The 21,991-nt window shown below is 46.0% G+C and overlaps 2 long non-coding RNA genes across 2 annotated transcripts; one reads left to right on the top strand and one right to left on the bottom strand.

The window, feature by feature from the left end:
- Nucleotides 1–9,526: 9,526 nt before the first annotated feature.
- On the bottom strand, nucleotides 9,527–9,867 carry LOC122939051. The gene is made up of 3 exons (XR_006390082.1): nucleotides 9,823–9,867; nucleotides 9,674–9,740; nucleotides 9,527–9,584 (listed from the first exon to the last, which is right to left on the bottom strand). It is a non-coding gene; the product is annotated as an uncharacterized LOC122939051 (long non-coding RNA).
- A 7,481-nt stretch (nucleotides 9,868–17,348) lies between these two features.
- On the top strand, nucleotides 17,349–17,689 carry LOC122939060. The gene is made up of 3 exons (XR_006390083.1): nucleotides 17,349–17,393; nucleotides 17,476–17,542; nucleotides 17,632–17,689. It is a non-coding gene; the product is annotated as an uncharacterized LOC122939060 (long non-coding RNA).
- The last annotated feature ends 4,302 nt before the right edge of the window (nucleotides 17,690–21,991 follow it).

Below are 21,991 nucleotides of genomic sequence, written 5' to 3'. Positions count from 1 at the left end.
TAGGTGGTCGCTATTCTTTACCAGATTTAACTTTGTAATCACCTATCGTCCTGGGGCAAAAAATACCAAGGCAGACGCATTGTCTCGTAGTTTCCCTGGAGGGGGTAATGTTAGTGATCCGGTACCTATTTTACAAAGAGGAGTGGTTGTCTCTGCTGTACACTCTGTTCTAGAGGGAAAGGTGTTAGAGGCCCAGGGGGACGCCCCGGCCTCTTGCCCCTCAGAGAAATTGTTTGTACCGTTAAACCTGCGTCTTGAGGTATTGAAGGAACATCATAATTCGGCACTTGCTGGGCACCCGGGTAGTAAAGCAACCTTGGAGCTATTGTCTCGTCGTTTTTGGTGGCCAAGGTTGCGTCAGGATGTAATAGATTTCGTGTCTACTTGTTCTACTTGTGCACGCGTGAAAGTCTCTCATACACGTCCAGCAGGGTCTTTATTGCCACTTTTCATCCCCAATAGACCATGGACACATCTATCAATGGATTTCATCACTAACTTACCTTTGTCTGCGGGTAAAACAGTTATCTTGGTAGTAGTAGACAGGTTTAGCAAAATGGTACACTTTATTGCGCTACCCGCACTTCCTAATGCTAAGACTCTTGCTCAGGTGTTTATCAGTGAAATCGTGAAGCTTCACGGGGTCCCTTCCGATGTGGTTTCGGATCGGGGAACCCAGTTTATTTTAAGTTTTGGAAAGCTTTTTGTACCCGTTTAGGGGTACACTTATCCTTTTCCTCAGCTTTCCATCCTCAGTCGAATGGACAGACTGAGCGTACCAACCAAAACCTAGAAACATATTTAAGGTGTTTTGCGTCTGAAAACCAAGAGGTGTGGTCATCATATTTACCGTTAGCCGAGTTTGCCATAAATAATCGCCGTCAGGAATCCACTGGCAAGTCACCATTTCTTGGTGCATACGGTTTTCATCCCCAATTTTGTACTTTCAAAGAGGGGGGGTCTTCTTGGGTTCCCGAAGAGGAACGGTTTTCTTCATCGCTTTCATCGGTATGGCAGAAGGTGCAAGCTAACTTGAAAAATATGAGTGGTAAATACAAATGCATGGCCGATAAGAAACGGTCGCCAGGTCCGGACCTAGGAGTGAATGACTATGTGTGGTTGTCTACTAGGAATATTAAGTTGAAGGTTCCCTCTTGGAAACTGGGTCCTAGGTTCATTGGTCCTTATAAAATTGTAGCCGTCATTAACCCTGTGGCTTTTCGCCTGGAGCTACCTCAGACTTTTAAGATCCATAACGTCTTCCATAAGTCATTGCTCAAGAAGTATGTTCCACCTCTAGAACCATCACCGCTGCCACCTCCTCCTGTTGTTGTGGATGGTAATCTGGAGTTTCAAATATCCAGAATTGTTGATTCTCGTCGGGTCCGCCGCTCTCTTCAGTATCTGGTGCATTGGAGGGGTTACGGTCCCGAGGAAAGAATGTGGGTTCCAGCGTCAGAGGTAAACGCCAACAGGTTGATTCAGGCTTTCCATGTCTCTCATCCGGAGAGACCTGGTCCTGAGTGTCCGGAGGCCCCTCGTGAAAGGGGGGGTACTGTCACGAGGGTGTCAAGAGCCACGTCTGACTCCGTTATACCCGGGGTCAGGAAGTCGCAGCGGGTGGCTGCGCGCTCTATGTCTAAAGATCACGGTGTTTCTTAGTGTTTGTTTTCTGTGTTTGCCTTGCTATCCTTTTTGTCTCACTCAAGGATCCGTAGCTTCTCCTCCTCAGCTGTTTCTTGTCTGCCACTCCCAAACTCCTTATATTCTCCTCTCACACTTCTCTTGTTGCCAGTTATAGAGCTTCCTGCCTGGACATCTATGCTGACCCACTGGAGCTGAGAATCTGGTTGTTGTTCCAGAGTGCTACCCTCCGGATCCCTGTTGGGCTTTTGTTGTCTCCTGTTGTTGCCCACCTGGGATTATATGTTTAGTTTGTATTGTCTGTCCTCCCCTTGGTGTTTTCCTTTAGAGCTAGTGGTGCGGACTAGTGTTCCCACCGCCCTGTTCACTATCTAGGGCTCATCCTAGGGAAAGCCAGGGTTTTAGGCACGTGATCGGCGTACGGGTGAGGAACCCATCTAGGGACGACAGGGCAGCCAGGCGCCAGCCGCAAGGTGAGTCAGGGGTCACCACCTTCCCTCTCACTAGGGCAGGGCCTCCCTCTTTTCCTCCCTCCGTGTCACGTATGTGACAGTTACGCCGATCGTGATACCACCTTCTCTTCTTCCACTTCCTCACTCTGGTCATCCTTCTGACTTGTTGACCTAACAAGAACCTCACTTATTGACAACTGTGTCTCATCCTCATCATCAACCTCTTGAGACACTAATTGCCATTGACTTATTGTCAACTGTGTCTCATCATCATCATCCACCTCATAATTGCTTTTCCCCACATCATCGTCTTGTAACTGTGGATGCTCAAGAGTTTGGGCATCAGTGAACACAATCTCATGTCCCTCTTCAAGCAGGCTTGGCGAGAGGCCCAAATCAAGGATTGGCGATGAAAAGAGCTGCTTGGAATATCTGAGTGTGGGATCACTTGTTTGGCAAGACTCTCCATGGTGGTAGGAAGGAGGATCAGGGTGAAGATTCTGTTGACCAGACTCTTGGCTACTGAGACTGGACTTTGTGGAAGACAGCGTGGTGCTTAACCGACTGGAAGCATTATCTGCTGCAATCCAACCAACCACCTAGTTGCACTGGTCTGACTTCGAGTGTGGCGTCCTGTGCCACCCTGCACACTGGGACATGAAGCTAAGTATCGTGGATGAGTGTGTTTCTTGTGCTCTGGCAGCAGGCACAGTTTTACTGCGCCCAGGCCCAAGGCCTCTGCGTGCACCATCAGCAGCACAGCCACTTCCCCGTCTCTAACTGCTTGCCTTATGCATATTAAATTATATATATGCTTGCAAGTATGTCACACGTACAGTAGCGCAGGTTTTGTAAGTGTATGCGCAAATAAATGAAACTGAATGTCACTGATATTTAGGATGTGCAAAGGTTATACAGGAGATATAGCGCAGGTAATGTTGCTGTCACCAGCGGCTAATAAAAAATTACAGGTAATGTTACAGCTATTTGGGATGCGCAAACGTTATACAGGAGATGTAGCGCAGGTAATGTCGCAGCTGTCACCAGCAGCTAACGTTATACAGGAGATGTAGTGCAGGTGATGTCGCTGCTGTCACCAGCGGCTAACATTATACAGGAGAGGTAGTGCAGGTAATGTCGCTGCTGTCACCAGCGGCTAACGTTATACAGAAGATGTAGCGCAGGTAATGTCCCTGCTGTCACCAGCGGCTAACGTTATACAGGAGATATAATGCAGGTAATGTCACTGCTGTCACCAGCGGCTAACGTTATACAGGAGATGTAATGCAGGTAATGTCGCTGCTGTCACCAGCAGCTAACATTATAGAGAAGATGTAGCGCAGGTAATGTCACTGCTGTCACCAGCAGCTAACGTTATACAGGAGATGTAGTGCAGGTAATGTCCCTGCTGTCACCAGCAGCTAACGTTATACAGGAGATGTAATGCAGGTAATGTCGCTGCTGTCACCAGCGGCTAACATTATACAGGAGATGTAGTGCAGGTAATGTCGCTGCTGTCACCAGCAGCTAAGGTTCTACAGGAGATGTAGCTCAGGTAATGTCGCTGCTGTCACCAGCGGCTAACGTTATACAGGAGATGTAGCGCAGGTAATGTCGCTGCCGTCACCAGTGGCTAAGAAAAAATTACAGTCAATGTCACTGGTATTTGGGATGCGGAAATGTTATACAGGAAAGGTACCACAGACAATGGCACTGCTGTCGCCAATGCTCACAGGTTAAACAGGAGATGTAGCGCATATAATGTCGCTGTCCACAGCGTCTACGGGAAAAGTACACTGGATGTCACAGATATTTTTAGGACGCGCAAACGTTATAAAGGAGATTTAGTGCAGGTAATGTAACTGTTCGCAGCGTACACCGTCTACAGAAAAAGTACACTAGATGTTACAGATATTTTTAGTCTGCACACACGTTACATAGGAGATGTAGCAAAGGTTGCGCTAAAAATATATATTGCTGCCAGATACAACAATAGTCCTTTAAAAGACTTTTTTCGGTCTCTACAATTGCATGCAATTTAGCGCAGATTGCGGTAAAAATATATTTTGCTGCCAGACAAAACAATAGTCCTTAAAGAGGACCTTTCACAAGAATAAAACATCTAAACTAACTATACAGACATGGAAAGCGGCGCCCAGGGATCTCCCTGCACTCACTGTTATACCTGGGCGTCGCTCCGTTCTCCCGGTATAGCCTCCGTTATCTTCATAGTTAGGCTCCACCCAGGGGAACCTGCCGGCGTCTCATTCTCCCATGCTGTAGCGCTGGCCAATTGCAGCGCTCAGCTCAAAGCCTGAGAGGCTTTTTTTTCTCTAAGGCTATGAGCTGAGCTCTGCGATTGGCCAGCGCTACAGCATGGGAGAATGAGACGCACCCAATGACGCGTTCCGGCCAGCCAATCACTCTAATGCCAGTAACCAACATGGCTACGGCATTACAGTGAGTAATAGCAGCCAACAAATGTGCGGGGAGGAAATTTGAGCATCGCGCTCGAGCACGCGCAATATTCGTCCGGACACCGCCATGTGCCGAGCATCGCGATGCTCATGCCAAACTGGTGTTCGGCCGAGCATGCTTGATCAGCACTACAAACATCTGATCAGAGATAATCCCAACCGCCCAGGACGTTTATAGTCAATGGGCGGTCGGGAAGTGGTTAATAAAACCCCTGCACTGGCAGTGGATCCGTCAGAGTTCTGAAGAGGTGCAGGCCTCTACATAACTTCGGCGGATGCTCCACCAGTTCTAAATGTACGACAGCTTCCGAGCTGTCTTACATTTAGAACTTTTTCTACGCCTAAAACAGGTGTAGAAAATTGTAAATGAGACGGGTGTATCGGCTTATCCCCTTCCCAACCCACGCCACGCACACTTTTTTAGACTTGGCTTAAGTGTGGAAAAGTTGCACATTGGAGCGCACCTAGATTGCGCTGCAATCTGTGATTGAAATACGCCAAATATAGGTGTATTTCAGCTCAATAAATTACCTCCCTAATGTTTATTATAGTCATCTAGTATGACTTTATAAAGTAAAAAAAAAGTGTTTAAAAAAACTAAAATCACCCCCTTTCTGTTTAAATAAAATACAAATAAAAATAATAAAAATAAAAACATTATATACATTACCGCATCCCAAATTGCCCATACAATTAAAATATAAAATTATTTTCCCCATATGGCAAAAAGAATAACGGAATAAAATGTAATTGGCCGATTCACCATTTTTTGGTACCTTCACCTCCCAAAAAATGGAATAAATAATGAGTTATGATTATTTTTATGAAAAGAAAAAAAACAATTCCAACATTTTATTTCATGTATAGAAATAACTATTTAAATGTGGTATTATTTTAGTTGGACTGACCCAGAAAATGAAGGGCATGGGTCAGTTTTCACTGTTTATGCATGTTTATGGCATGAACAAAATCGATCGTTCATTTGCCATTGTGCTCCCTGGTTGGCCAGTTCAGTCTGGCATGTTGCTGGTGGGATAATTCGTATGAACAAACCCACGGACGACTGATGGGCCATGACATGACCGATCATTAACTCAAATGTATGGCCAGCTGTAAGTCTGTGTGTAGCCCCAGCCTTAGGCTACTTTCACACTAGCGTTCGGGCGGATCTGTTCTGAACGGATCCGCTCATAATAATGCAGACGGAGGCTCCGTTCAGAACGGATCCGTCTGCATTATTTTTAGCATAGAACAGCTAAGTGTGAAAATAGCCTAGTACGGATCCGTCCAGACTTTCAATGTAAAGTCAATGGGGGACGGATCCGCTTGAAGATTGAGCCACATTGTGGCATCTTCAAACGGATCCGTCCCCATTGACTTACATTGAAAGTCTGGACGGATCCGCACGGATCCGCACGCCTCCACACGGCCAGGTGGACACCCGAACGCTGCAAGCAGCGTTCAGCTGTCCGCCTGTCCGTGCGGAGGCGAGCGGAGCGGAGGCTGAACGCCGCCAGACTGATGCAGTCTGAGCGGATCCGCCTCCATTCAGACTGCATCAGGGCTGGACGGCTGCGTTCGGGTCCGCTCGTGAGCCCCTTCAAACGGAGCTCACGAGCGGACCAGCGAACGCTAGTGTGAAAGCAGCCTTAGAATACAGCTTCTCTTACAGGACTCTGGTTATAAGCCAGTGACTGGTCTTATTTTACATGGGACCATTTAGTGATGACATCTTCACTTAAGCTCAAACATCAGTGTTTCTGTAAATGTATCTGCACTTTATCTTCTGAGCAGATTTAAACCATTCTTTGTTCTATCACTACAACATCTTGTGTCTATAAATCCCTCACCGGTGTCTACATGGTAAAGGCAACAGGTGCAGATACCTGACAGCTCCTGGTTTATTGCCCAGCACTGCGTGCCCTGCAGGGAGGTTTCACCAAAAGTCCGATTTTAAATAATAACAATGGCAGCAAGCACTAAATTAGTAAAGTTTTATTCTAGAGATGTCTAATTTGGAAAGCTTACGAAGCAGATCTGGTATCAATCACTGCTACATTCCAAAGAGGTTTATGTGCTTTTCTCATGCAGGAAGTATCATTATCAAGATGACAGACACATTCACACACTAGTATCTACTTAGGCCTTACTCACACAAGTATATTGAAGTATGATGAAGCATGGAGGGAAATACAGACCCACTCGTTTTGGGCACATGCTCTCCCCAGCTCCTAAAGTGTTGTGCCCGGTCTCTGCCTGTTTACTAGATTGTGCCCCTTGTGCTGAACTCTGCCTGATCTCCATATTGACCCTGTGCTGCCTGCCTTGACTTATTGCCTATGAGAGATAGACGTGCCTATGGCTCAAAGAAAGCGCACAATAGGGTAATACGTTCAATTTAAGTGACAATAAAATAATGTACACTTGGAGGCCTTACGTTGTTGTGCTCGTATAGGAACAACTGTAATGTAGGCTTGTTGTTGTATAGAAGACTGCCCTTTAGGTGTATGCTGCTGCAGGATAAGAAACTTCCAGGAGGGATGTCCAGTACCTTCAGAAAGATGGTCCCAGTAAAAGAGTAAACCCGTGTTTCGGCACTTCAACCCCATTTCAGACGGTCTTTCGTATCAAGATGGTTTCTTTATTCATAAAAAATTGTGTATGCATATAAAACAATGCGTTTCGGGGATTTTAGACCCCCTTCATCAGGTTTACATTAATGGAAGGGGGTCTAAAATCCCCGAAACACGTTGTTTTATATGCATACACAATTTTTTATGAATAAAGAAACCATCTTGATACGAAAGACGGTCTAAATTGGGGTTAAAGCGCCAAAGCAAGTTTACTCTTTTACTTGACTTATTGCCTGACTTTCATACTGCAAGAGCTCTGCCTGTCCTGACATTGGCTTGCCCACTGACAATGCACTTACCTGTCCCCTTGGTACCACCATCCACTCATTACGCACAGTGGGTCCTCACTTGCTGCATCACATTACATAAATTTTATAGTGTCAAATTTATTTCACAAGCTGCATGATCTCCATTATCCAGCCGCAAACATCTACGTACACAAATGACTCAAAAAGGAGTGTTGAACAAGGAGTGACCACACCTAAATATATGTACAAAAGTAATAACATCTTTATTAATGTTGCAAGAAAGACAGCATGAGCTAAAAACACTTAAATGGCGCATAAAGTACTTAATTACACAAGAGAAGGCCATAATAAGGCTGAATCTCCACACCATGAAGCCATAAGGCCTCTTCCACATGATCTATACGGATTAGGTCTGGATGCGTTCAAATTCAGTCAGTTTTGTCTGTTTTTGCGTTTTTTCCACGCAGGTGTAATCAGTTTTGATGTGTTTTTCACGTGCGTGATAAAAAAACTGAAAGTTTACAAACAACATCTCTTAGCAACCATCAGTTGCTTGCGGATGCAATGCGTTTTTCACGCAGCCCCATTCACTTCTATGGGGCCAGGGCTGCGTGAAAAACACACAATATAGAACATGCTGTGATTTTCATTCAACGTACAAGAGATGCGTGAAAAACAATACTCATGTACACAGACCAATTAAAATGCGTTTGTGTCACGCATTGAACCTGCACGGAAAACTTCCTCGTGTGAAAGAGACCTAAGTAAGTGCAAAGGATATTGAGGAATAAGTAGATATCAGTAGCTCAAAATTCAATATATAAATCATATACGAGTAAACAGATAAATAAAGATATAACTAAACGTGAGAAATGCCAAAGGGATACTGCAGGAGGAGGTGTGTGAATGAAGTATCGCCACTCATCCTTGAGGAGGCCTCCATTTTAAATCACACCCTCCTGCAGTATCCCCTCGTCATTTCTCAGATCTAGTCATATCTTTATCTTTCTGTTTACTTGGATATTGATTATTTATTAAATTGTGAGCTATAGCTAATTATTCATCATTATCTTTTGCACTTACTTAAGGTCTCTTGGTGTGTTTTTATTACACCAGTTGTGTATTTACTTAGTTTATGCTGAGGGATAATTCATAATTGTGTTAACATAGCCTTCTTTTGTATATTTAGGCACTTTATGTATCATTTTAAGTGTTTTTTTTAGCTTATACTGCCTTTTCTGCATCAAAAATAAAGTTATTACTTTTGTACATACAGGTGAAACTTGAAAAATTAGAATATCGTGCAAAGTTCATTTATTTCAGTAATGCAACTAAAAAGGTGAATGTCCAGCTTATTCAATATAGATCAATGAAAAAGGATCTGAAATTCACAGTGTAGTGTCCAGCAGTATTGATCCCCTTAAAACATAACTTTTACTAGTCAGATTATAAAAAAGGTACCACAGTGGTGGTTCACCAGTGCATAAGTGAAAAAGACATACAACAATAATAATAGATGCAGGGATATGTCTGGGAACTAGTCGTAAAGACTCCACTACGAGAGGGATGAGTGAACACAGGGCAGCAAGATGGGAGCAGTGGGTATGCCTATACTCTCCCTAAGCTCACCCTGGCTATAACCTCAGCCCAGGAACGTCCCCTTGTGGTGGAGACTCCCTGTCCTCGTTCCTGGACTGACTGCCCTGCGTTTACCCTCCTCTTTACAATAAACAAAAGTTGCTCCACAGACCATAAGTAGGTGTGGTCATGTGTCCCTGGTGAAAAAATTCTTACAGGGCCATTGGGATGGATAGGACCAATAAAGACCAATACAGTAAAGGTGAATTAGATCAATATCACCTATACCCTATAGAGCCGAGCCCGGGTGCAACAGTCAATGCATTCCCAGGTTGGTTCTAAATGAAGCCCCAACGCGTTTCCCCTATCACTAGGTTCTTCAGGGGGCATATGTGGTCAGAGATACAACCATCACAGAAAGGAATATATGGTCAAAGATACAACCATCACACAAGATAGGTTAGAGATACTTAAGATAAGGTGAGGCAACAGGACCAGAGACGCAGATGATGTTTAGGCATAGGACCAAGGGACCCATTTGATATGTCCCACCTGTAAGAAATAAAAATGCTCTCAGTTCATGTGCTAGACACAGTACAATACATTTGTGTCCCCTATATCTCCTTCAAATCAGCACTTACTCAATGTCCCGTGCAGTCAGGAGGAAAGAGAGCCCACATGATACGGGCCAATACGTCACTTAGGGATCTGTGAGCAAAAAGTCAAGCATGGTGTGAAACACACTACATGCTACAGTGATGTAAATTTTCAATAGATGGTCCAGACTTACATTTGAGCTGCGTCCTGGTGTCGTCCTGTTCCTCCTCTCATTCACACACACTCCCGTTCCCCTAAGTAGCCACCCACCAGCTGTGTCTGATTCATGCTGATTAGTATGTGTTACTTCCGGCCTGAGAATCGTGTATGCAGATCACGAATCGTCCCTCATGTAGTTAGGGGTACATACCGGCCGGCCGGATCACGTGGAACGCACTCGGAACTAACATCCGGTTGCGTGGAACGCATAGTTGCGTCACTTCCGGTCCGTACGGCGCCTCATCCAGGTGGAACGCATGGGGCAGTCACATCCTGTTCTATGGAACGCAGACTCACTCCCCATCCGTTCCATCAGGCGAATCGCTTATACTCAGCGCAGATATCGTCATATAAGAGGCAAGGCAGCACGATGCTCACTACATTAAACCAGTCAGTTACATATAGCATAGTGCTTATTATTCTGGCGTTCTATTAGGGAAAGGGGGCGGGGTCTGGGAGCTATTGATGATGCAGTATTGTACTTTTCACTAAAGGTGTATTACTATCATAAATAAAACACCTAAGGCACATTGGATAAGCAATGTGCAACCTGGATACTTTTAAGTAGTATCCTACTTCTTTTATCATGGCTATTGGTAAAATTACCGAAGTGACGCTACTTTATGACAGAGGGATAGAGGAAAACGTACGGCCCCATGAATAAACGTCCCCAGGGGGAAGTAGATCATAGGAAACAGGAGAACGTGAGTCTCTCATTGATCCCTAATGGTGCCTGGGATCTAAAGCGGTGAATCCACATGCATTCTTTTTGGAGGATTTTACGATCCCAGTCGCCACCCCTTGGAGATAAAGGGATGGTTTCCAGGACCGAAAATCGCAAGCACTTAGGGTCGCCACCGTGCACATCAATTACATGTGACGCGACGGGTGTGATCTTTTTCTTCACCACGTCGTTCACGTGTTCACAGATTCGACGCCTGACCTCACGGATAGTTTTGCCTATGTAGTCCATGGGGCAAGGGCATTGGCATAGATAGACCGCACCCTTGCTTCTGCAGTTGTAGAAATCTCTGATTTCATAGGCTTGACCAGTTACTGAGCAGATGTTAGATTTAGAGGTGGATATGAACGCACAGGCTTTGCAGGAGCCACATTTATACATCCCGCAAGGTTTCCGGTCCAGCCAAGTGCCGGCTCCAGTCGGTGCAATGTAATGGCTATGAACCAAGCGGTCTCTTATGCTCCTCCCCCGCCTATAGGTAACGCTCGGTTGCTTAGTCAGTACATCCTTCAGGTCAGGGTCCATGTGGAGAATTGGCCAGTACCTTTTCAGGACTGACATTACTTCCACATTTGCACAGTCGAATACAGATATTAGGCGTATAGGTTGTTGTACACTCTGTACCTTAGGTTTTGGGGCAAGTAATTCGGTACGCTCCCTGCTTGCGGCGTTCCGGAACGCCCCTCCGAGGACTGTTTGAGGATATCCCCTCTCTCTGAATCTCGTCTGTAATTTCCTGGCCTCAGTGTGAAACGCCTTACCCTCGGAGCAGTTTCTCCGGGTCCTCAAATACTGACCCTTTGGTATGCCGCGTTTAAGCGGTAGAGGGTGATGGCTCTCCCAATGCAACAACGAGTTGGTCGCGGTGTCCTTTCTGAATAAATTGGCAGTGAGTTTTTCTCCCTCCCTGGTTATCCGTACATCAAGGAAGGGGATAGAGTGATGGTCAAACTCAAAAGTAAATCGCAGACCAACGTCGTTGTTGTTGAGGGACCCCACAAACTCCTGGAGTTCCTCTGACCCACCCTTCCAAATCACGAAAATGTCGTCTATATATCTTGTCCAGAAGGTGATCTTCTCGGACCACCAAGTCTCCCTATCTGGAAACACGACAGTGTCCTCCCACCAGCCCAGGAAGAGGTTGGCATAAGTGGGGGCACAGGGGCTCCCAATTGCCGTCCCCCTGAGCTGGTGGTAGAACCGCGAATTGAAAAGAAAAAAATTGTGGGTCAGAGTGAACTCCAGGAGCTTGAGCACAAAGGTGTTATGCGCCCTGCAGTGGATGTCCCTAGTCTTCAGGTAGTATTCAGTAGCAGAGATCCCCTTCGTATGTGGGATAGAGCTATAAAGGGACTCGACATCTATACTTGCCAGTATGCAGTCCTTGTCCATATTGATCGCGTCGATCTTGCTGAGGAAGTCCATCGTGTCCCTCGTATATGAGGGTAAAGACACGACGAACTCCCTCAGCACGCGATCGACGTAGATCCCACAATTCTGGGTCAGGGAGTTAACCCCAGATACAATGGGGCGCCCCTTGAGGGGTATAACCCCCTTATGGATTTTAGGTAATCCGTAGAAGGTAGCAATGGTGGAGTGAGCGGGAAGGAGAAAGTTGTACTCAGCCGCCGAAATCAATCTGTCTACTAGAGCGTCAGTCAAGATGATCTTCAAGTCCTCATAGAAGGGGGTCAGGGGGTTCGTATCCAACACCCTATAACCTTCCCTATCTTTCAGAAGATTCAAACACATAGTCTGATACGTTACATGGTCAAGAATGACCAAATTGCCACCCTTATCAGAGGGTTTGATGATTATAGATTTATCTTTCTCAAGGGCAGTCAGGGCTGACATCTCCATTCGAGACAGATTGAAGTGGCGGGGAGACATTCCCTCAAATCTCTCCAGCTCACTCGTCACCATTTGCATGAATATGTCCACACACTCATATTTTATGGGTGGGGGCATCTTTGTACTTGTTGGTTTAAGATTGGTATATGGTCCCTGACCTGGGCACCGGCTACCTTCCTCTCCCAGTTCACAGAGAGTCTGCAAAGAGGCGAGATCACATTCACTCAGGCCGAGTCTGGCACATGTTTGTCTATCATTATCCCTAAAGAATTTGTGCCACTTAAGGCGTCTAGCAAATAGGCTCAGGTCCTTAATCCACGTGAATAGACAGAAATTAGTGGTTGGAACAAAAGACAGACCCTTGCTCAATACCCCTAGTTCAAGTGCACTTAGGGACCGTGATGATAGATTCACAACTTGGAGCCCATCCTTCAGGTTCTGTCGGCTTTGTTCCCCCCCCGAAGATTGTAAGGGATCTGACTTTTCTCTAAAAAAGACGCCGAGGCGCATGCAGGGGAATGTGACGACGGAAAGTTGTTGGAGGCAGCACCAGCTGTTTGAGATGATGAGCCAGAGGGATAGGATGCTGGCCCGGTGGAGTAATTTACCCCCCCCGGACGACCCCTCCCGCTTGTTCCTCCCTTCTGCCATCGTCGTCTACCTCTTCTCCCAGTCTGTGTCGTGCCTCTACCCCTATAGTTCCCACCCGATAATTCGGTGTCGGAGGAGTCCACCTCAGATGTGGACACCTCAGACACCAAAGGTGCGGAGCCAGTGGGTTGTTGTTGGTAGGCCCTATTCTCTCTAAATTCCGAGAGGTCTTTTTCACTTATGCACTGGTGAACCACCACTGTGGTACCTTTTTTATAATCTGACTAGTAAAAGTTATGTTTTAAGGGGATCAATACTGCTGGACACTACACTGTGAATTTCAGATCCTTTTTCATTGATCTATATTGAATAAGCTGGACATTTATACTTAGATACATTATGGCAAATTTTTTATCTGGCACTTTATTTACCGATGCCTTATTGAAAGAAGCGCAGGATATCTTCTCTGACAGAGAGATTCCGGGACTCAGTACATCAGCCTCGTGTAAACAGGTCTTTTGGGACCTTTATAACAAATACAAAGACAACATTAAATCTTGGTGGGAGATACGTTGTTTCGAGAGTTACTTGGAACACAAGATAGTCCCGAAAGGACTTCGTCTCCAGGTTAAACCGGCAGAACGTATCGCATCACCATCCCTCATAACCAGGTGGGAGGAACAACTGACACTTAGCTCACTGAACCTTATGCAAATCCTCCTTGATGAGGAGAAATTGATGTTTGAAAAAACATCTGCTAGCCTTCAGGAACAAATTGATATTGCCCTCACCTATAAAGACGACCCAGATTTCCCTAGACGGGAAGCTTCTCTCCAAGTGTCGGTTGAAAGGTTTCAAACTGTCATAAAAGAGAGAAAGCATAGACAGTTCCTCCGCGACCTCTCGGAATTTAGAGAGAATAGGGCCTACCAACAACAACCCACTGGCTCCGCACCTTTGGTGTCTGAGGTGTCCACATCTGAGGTGGACTCCTCCGACACCGAATTATCGGGTGGGAACTATAGGGGTAGAGGCACGACACAGACTGGGAGAAGAGGTAGACGACGATGGCAGAAGGAAGGAACAAGCGGGAGGGGTCGTCCGGGGGGGGGTAAATTACTCCACCGGGCCAGCATCCTATCCCTCTGGCTCATCATCTCAAACAGCTGGTGCTGCCTCCAACAACTTTCCGTCGTCACATTCCCCTGCATGCGCCTCGGCGTCTTTTTTAGAGAAAAGTCAGATCCCTTACAATCTTCGGGGGGGGGAACAAAGCCGACAGAACCTGAAGGATGGGCTCCAAGTTGTGAATCTATCATCACGGTCCCTAAGTGCACTTGAACTAGGGGTATTGAGCAAGGGTCTGTCTTTTGTTCCAACCACTAATTTCTGTCTATTCACGTGGATTAAGGACCTGAGCCTATTTGCTAGACGCCTTAAGTGGCACAAATTCTTTAGGGATAATGATAGACAAACATGTGCCAGACTCGGCCTGAGTGAATGTGATCTCGCCTCTTTGCAGACTCTCTGTGAACTGGGAGAGGAAGGTAGCCGGTGCCCAGGTCAGGGACCATATACCAATCTTAAACCAACAAGTACAAAGATGCCCCCACCCATAAAATATGAGTGTGTGGACATATTCATGCAAATGGTGACGAGTGAGCTGGAGAGATTTGAGGGAATGTCTCCCCGCCACTTCAATCTGTCTCGAATGGAGATGTCAGCCCTGACTGCCCTTGAGAAAGATAAATCTATAATCATCAAACCCTCTGATAAGGGTGGCAATTTGGTCATTCTTGACCATGTAACGTATCAGACTATGTGTTTGAATCTTCTGAAAGATAGGGAAGGTTATAGGGTGTTGGATACGAACCCCCTGACCCCCTTCTACGAGGACTTGAAGATCATCTTGACTGACGCTCTAGTAGACAGATTGATTTCGGCGGCTGAGTACAACTTTCTCCTTCCCGCTCACTCCACCATTGCTACCTTCTACGGATTACCTAAAATCCATAAGGGGGTTATACCCCTCAAGGGGCGCCCCATTGTATCTGGGGTTAACTCCCTGACCCAGAATTGTGGGATCTACGTCGATCGCGTGCTGAGGGAGTTCGTCGTGTCTTTACCCTCATATACGAGGGACACGATGGACTTCCTCAGCAAGATCGACGCGATCAATATGGACAAGGACTGCATACTGGCAAGTATAGATGTCGAGTCCCTTTATAGCTCTATCCCACATACGAAGGGGATCTCTGCTACTGAATACTACCTGAAGACTAGGGACATCCACTGCAGGGCGCATAACACCTTTGTGCTCAAGCTCCTGGAGTTCACTCTGACCCACAATTTTTTATTTTTATTTTTTAAATTTTTTTCTTTTCAATTCGCGGTTCTACCACCAGCTCAGGGGGACGGCAATGGGGAGCCCCTGTGCCCCCACTTATGCCAACCTCTTCCTGGGCTGGTGGGAGGACACTGTCGTGTTTCCAGATAGGGAGACTTGGTGGTCCGAGAAGATCACCTTCTGGACAAGATATATAGACGACATTTTCGTGATTTGGAAGGGTGGGTCAGAGGAACTCCAGGAGTTTGTGGGGTCCCTCAACAACAACGACGTTGGTCTGCGATTTACTTTTGAGTTTGACCATCACTCTATCCCCTTCCTTGATGTACGGATAACCAGGGAGGGAGAAAAACTCACTGCCAATTTATTCAGAAAGGACACCGCGACCAACTCGTTGTTGCATTGGGAGAGCCATCACCCTCTACCGCTTAAACGCGGCATACCAAAGGGTCAGTATTTGAGGACCCGGAGAAACTGCTCCGAGGGTAAGGCGTTTCACACTGAGGCCAGGAAATTACAGACGAGATTCAGAGAGAGGGGATATCCTCAAACAGTCCTCGGAGGGGCGTTCCGGAACGCCGCAAGCAGGGAGCGTACCGAATTACTTGCCCCAAAACCTAAGGTACAGAGTGTACAACAACCTATACGCCTAATATCTGTATTCGACTGTGCAAATGTGGAAGTAATGTCAGTCCTGAAAAGGTACTGGCCAATTCTCCACATGGACCCTGACCTGAAGGATGTACTGACTAAGCAACCGAGCGTTACCTATAGGCGGGGGAGGAGCATAAGAGACCGCTTGGTTCATAGCCATTACATTGCACCGACTGGAGCCGGCACTTGGCTGGACCGGAAACCTTGCGGGATGTATAAATGTGGCTCCTGCAAAGCCTGTGCGTTCATATCCACCTCTAAATCTAACATCTGCTCAGTAACTGGTCAAGCCTATGAAATCAGAGATTTCTACAACTGCAGAAGCAAGGGTGCGGTCTATCTATGCCAATGCCCTTGCCCCATGGAGTACATAGGCAAAACTATCCGTGAGGTCAGGCGTCGAATCTGTGAATACGTGAACGACGTGGTGAAGAAAAAGATCACACCCGTCACGTCACATGTAATTGATGTGCACGGTGGCGACCCTAAGTGCTTGCGATTTTCGGTCCTGGAAACCATCCCTTTATCTCCAAGGGGTGGCGACTGGGATCGTAAAATCCTCCAAAAAGAATGCATGTGGATTCACCGCTTTAGATCCCAGGCACCATTAGGGATCAATGAGAGACTCACGTTCTCCTGTTTCCTATGATCTACTTCCCCCCGGGGACGTTTATTCATGGGGCCGTACGTTTTCCTCTATCCCTCTGTCATAAAGTAGCGTCACTTCGGTAATTTTACCAATAGCCATGATAAAAGAAGTAGGATACTACTTAAAAGTATCCAGGTTGCACATTGCTTATCCAATGTGCCTTAGGTGTTTTATTTATGATAGTAATACACCTTTAGTGAAAAGTACAATACTGCATCATCAATAGCTCCCAGACCCCGCCCCCTTTCCCTAATAGAACGCCAGAATAATAAGCACTATGCTATATGTAACTGACTGGTTTAATGTAGTGAGCATCGTGCTGCCTTGCCTCTTATATGACGATATCTGCGCTGAGTATAAGCGATTCGCCTGATGGAACGGATGGGGAGTGAGTCTGCGTTCCATAGAACAGGATGTGACTGCCCCATGCGTTCCACCTGGATGAGGCGCCGTACGGACCGGAAGTGACGCAACTATGCGTTCCACGCAACCGGATGTTAGTTCCGAGTGCGTTCCACGTGATCCGGCCGGCCGGTATGTACCCCTAACTACATGAGGGACGATTCGTGATCTGCATACACGATTCTCAGGCCGGAAGTAACACATACTAATCAGCATGAATCAGACACAGCTGGTGGGTGGCTACTTAGGGGAACGGGAGTGTGTGTGAATGAGAGGAGGAACAGGACGACACCAGGACGCAGCTCAAATGTAAGTCTGGACCATCTATTGAAAATTTACATCACTGTAGCATGTAGTGTGTTTCACACCATGCTTGACTTTTTGCTCACAGATCCCTAAGTGACGTATTGGCCCGTATCATGTGGGCTCTCTTTCCTCCTGACTGCACGGGACATTGAGTAAGTGCTGATTTGAAGGAGATATAGGGGACACAAATGTATTGTACTGTGTCTAGCACATGAACTGAGAGCATTTTTATTTCTTACAGGTGGGACATATCAAATGGGTCCCTTGGTCCTATGCCTAAACATCATCTGCGTCTCTGGTCCTGTTGCCTCACCTTATCTTAAGTATCTCTAACCTATCTTGTGTGATGGTTGTATCTTTGACCATATATTCCTTTCTGTGATGGTTGTATCTCTGACCACATATGCCCCCTGATGAACCTAGTGATAGGGGAAACGCGTTGGGGCTTCATTTAGAACCAACCTGGGAATGCATTGACTGTTGCACCCGGGCTCGGCTCTATAGGGTATAGGTGATATTGATCTAATTCACCTTTACTGTATTGGTCTTTATTGGTCCTATCCATCCCAGTGGCCCTGTAAGAATTTTTTCACCAGGGACACATGACCACACCTACTTATGGTCTGTGGAGCAACTTTTGTTTATTGTAAAGAGGAGGGTAAACGCAGGGCAGTCAGTCCAGGAACGAGGACAGGGAGTCTCCACCACAAGGGGACGTCCCTGGGCTGAGGCTATAGCCAGGGTGAGCTTAGGGAGAGTATAGGCATACCCACTGCTCCCATCTTGCTGCCCTGTGTTCACTCATCCCTCTCGTAGTGGAGTCTTTACGACTAGTTCCCAGACATATCCCTGCATCTATTATTATTGTTGTATGTCTTTTTCACTTATGCACTGGTGAACCACCACTGTGGTACCTTTTTTATAATCTGACTAGTAAAAGTTATGTTTTAAGGGGATCAATACTGCTGGACACTACAACTAAAAAGGTGAAACTAACATATGAGACAGACTCATTACATGCAAAGCGAGATATTTCAAGCCTTTATTTGTTATAATTTGGATGATTATGGCTTACAGCTTATGAAACCCCAAAGTCACAATTTTGAGGTCCCCTTTGCTCAGGGGATATGGATTAATTAGCTGACTAGAGTTTGACACTTTGAGCCTAGAATATTGAACCTTTTCATAAAATTCTAATTCTAAGCAGCATTAATGCAATTCCTTTTAATTTGCATTACTGAAATAAATGGACTTTTGCACGATATTCAAATTTTTCGAGTTTCACCAGTATATCTAGGTGTGCTCGCTCCTTGGTCCACATTCTGTGTATGCTGGAGTATGCCACAATTTCTTTTTTCATGGTTTCCATTTAAGCCTATAAGAAAAAAAAAAAAAAAACACTGTGCTTCTGTGTTAGGGTCCATTCACATGACTGTGTCCATTTCTGCAGACTGCAAACCATGGATCCACACAACGCAGACATTAGCCATGCACACCCATTACGATATCTGCAAGATGCGGCAAAGAATAGGATACGACTTATCTTTTGCGGTGCAGCCACATGGACCTGGAAGGACTCCGAAATAAATCGGTCAGCACTGAAGATGCAGGATGCACACATCTGGTGTCTATGTTTTGTGGATCCGTGGTTTGTGTATTTGTATCTGTACAAATAACGTATGTATAAGTGTAATGTTTGTGTATGTGTATCTGTACAAATAGCGTATGTACACTCACCTAAAGAATTATTAGGAACACCATACTAATACGGTGTTGGACCCCCTTTTGCCTTCAGAACTGTCTTAATGCTACATGGCATTGAATCAACAAGGTGCTGATAGCATTCTTTAGAAATGTTGGCCCATATTGATAGGATAGCATCTTGCAGTTGATGGAGATTTGAGGGATGCACATCCAGGGCACGAAGCTCCCGTTCCACCACATCCCAAAGATGCTCTATTGGGTTGAGATCTGGTGGCTGTGGGGGCCATTTCAGTACAGTGAACTCATTGTCATGTTCAAGAAACCATTTTTCCAGTCTTCAACAGTCCAATTTTGGTGAGCCCGTGCAAATTGTAGCCTCTTTTTCCTATTTGTAGTGGAGATGAGTGTTACCCGGTGGGGTCTTCTAATGTTGTAGCCCATCCGCCTCAAGGTTGTGCGTGTTGTGGCTTCACAAATGCTTTGCTGCATACCTCGGTTGTAGTGAGTGGTTATTTCAGTCAACGTTGCTCTTCTATCAGCTTGAATCAGTCGGCCCATTCTCCTCTGACCTCTAGCATCAACAAGGCATTTTCGCCCACAGGACTGCCGCCTACTGGATGTTTTTCACACCATTCTTTGTAAACCCTAGAAATGGTTGTGCGTGAAAATCCCAGTAACTGAGCAGATTGTGAAATACTCAGACCGGCCCGTCTGGCACCAACAACCATGCCACACTCAAAATTGCTTAAATCACCTTTCTTTCCCATTCTGACATTCAGTTTGGAGTTCAGGAGATTGTCTTGACCAGGACCATAACCCTACATGCATTGAAGCAACTGCCATGTGATTGGTTGACTAGATAATCACATTAATGAGAAATAGAACAGGTGTTCCTAATATTTTTTTAGTTGAGTGTATATTTGTAATGTATGTGTATCTGTACTAGAGATGAGCGAATCAAAGTTGCCAAGTGAAATTTGATCCGAATTTCCGGGAAAATTGGATTCGCACTGAATCTGAATTTCCTCATCCTTCGCGGTAACAAATTGAATTTTTTCCCAAAATGGCTGCTGCACGTGTTAGGACATGGAGCAAGTAACTCTGGGAACGAGGGATCACCCACAATGCCATGCATGAAGCCAATCAGCAGCCAGCCCTGTGATGTTACAGCCCTATAAAAAGCCTCAGCCATCTTGGATTCAGCCATTTTCCAGTGTACATAGTGCAGGGAGAGACGTCAGCAGGCGCTAGGTACAGTGCTAGGAAAGACTTGAAAACATATATTTTGCTGTATAAAACTTCAGGGAAAGGATAGGGAGGAATTATTCCACAGTATTGAAGCATAACAGGGTTCGTAGGGGAGTTTACAGCCTGGGTAATAGGAAGAATCCTATTACACCCTGCTGCACTGTCTATGGATCCAAATTGCCATTATACAGCTCTGTAATTCCAGCAAACCGTTCTTGTTATTGGGGTGCAAGTGCTGTTTCATACAGCCATTATCAGGGTTTATTACAAATAAATATTTACCTTGTGCGGTGCAGTTATATGTTCTAAAGCATTTTTTGGCATGTATTAGTGGGAAAACAGTGCTTATTAGCCATTATGTGGTGAAGTGAGAAAATTACAGCCCTTTTTGGCGTGTATTAGTAGCACAAAAATACATATTATTTGTCGATAAGTGGTACAGTTATATGTTCTAAAGCCCTTTTTGGTGTGTATTAGTGGCAAAAAAATATATATTATTAGCCGTTCAGCGGTGCAGTTATATGTTCTAAAGTCTTTTGTGGTGTGTATAAGTGGAAAAAAATAAGGGCCTATTTGCTGTTCAACAGAGCAGTTATATGTTCTAAAGCCCTTTTTGGCATGTATTAGTGGAAAAAAAAGGGCTGATTAGCCATTGTGTGGTGAAGTGAGAAAATTGCAGACTTTTTGGGGGTATATTAATTTCCTTTTTATTTATTTATTTGATCTAACAGTATGTCAGACAGAGAAGTGCCAGGCCCTGCACAGGGGAGTGGCAGAGGCCTAATTGTTTCTGGTGCAGGAACAAGTCCCAGCAGAGTAAGGGGGCATGGCAGGAGGAGTCGCAGCGAGAGGCCTGAGCCCCAGGTGTCATCTAGTGGTCATGTCTTGACCAGCAACCCAGCGGTTCTTGAATGGTTGACTCGGTCATCCACTTCGTCCCAAGTGACATCAGACACCCCCAGCCAAGAGTCGGTGGGTTCGTCAGACACAACCCTCAGTTGGCATGGCCTGGAAGCAGGCCCTGTGCCCTCACCTGTCCTCAACCTGCCACTGTCCTTTTCTGTTCCCTCAGCCAGAGAAGTATTATATGCTGTGGGCGCAGCTCCACTATACAGTGAGGACGAGCTACTAGAGGACAGTCAGCAGCTACTGGCCAGCCAAGATGTGGAGGAGACATCCGCAGCTTCCTCCCGTAGGTGGGCAAGCAGTGATAACTCTGATGAGGAGAGTCACATGGGAGCAGGTGTTGCAAGCGGTCAGGCTCCTGGCCCTGGGACTGTTGAGGGGGACATCAGTGACGTGCAGACAGTAGCGGATGATGATGATGTAGCCAATCGCATTTGGGAGCCGGGTGAAGAAGGGGTTTCATCATCAGAAGAAGAGGGTGGAAGCTTGTGCCTGAGGCAGTGGCTGAGCCAGCAGGGTGGCAGCATGGATGTGAGTCAGCATGGTGGCAGCAGTGGGAGGTTGGGAGCCAAACGTTCTCAGGGTAGACCACCTGCTTTGCAGGAACCTAACGGCCTGGAAAGTAGCAGTGCATGGGTTCATGGAGGCAGCGGTAGCAGGCAGTCAGCGCAGAGTGTTGGTGGGAAAATGCGTTAGTTAGCGGTGTGGCAATTTTTTGTTAGGCCGCCGGGGGAGGTGTATAC

The sequence above is a fragment of the Bufo gargarizans genome, chromosome 5 (assembly GCF_014858855.1).
Source record: "Bufo gargarizans isolate SCDJY-AF-19 chromosome 5, ASM1485885v1, whole genome shotgun sequence".
Lineage (NCBI taxonomy): Eukaryota > Metazoa > Chordata > Amphibia > Anura > Bufonidae > Bufo > Bufo gargarizans.
Note: the sequence above shows the minus strand (reverse complement) of the source record. Positions and strands in the feature narration are given on the sequence as shown.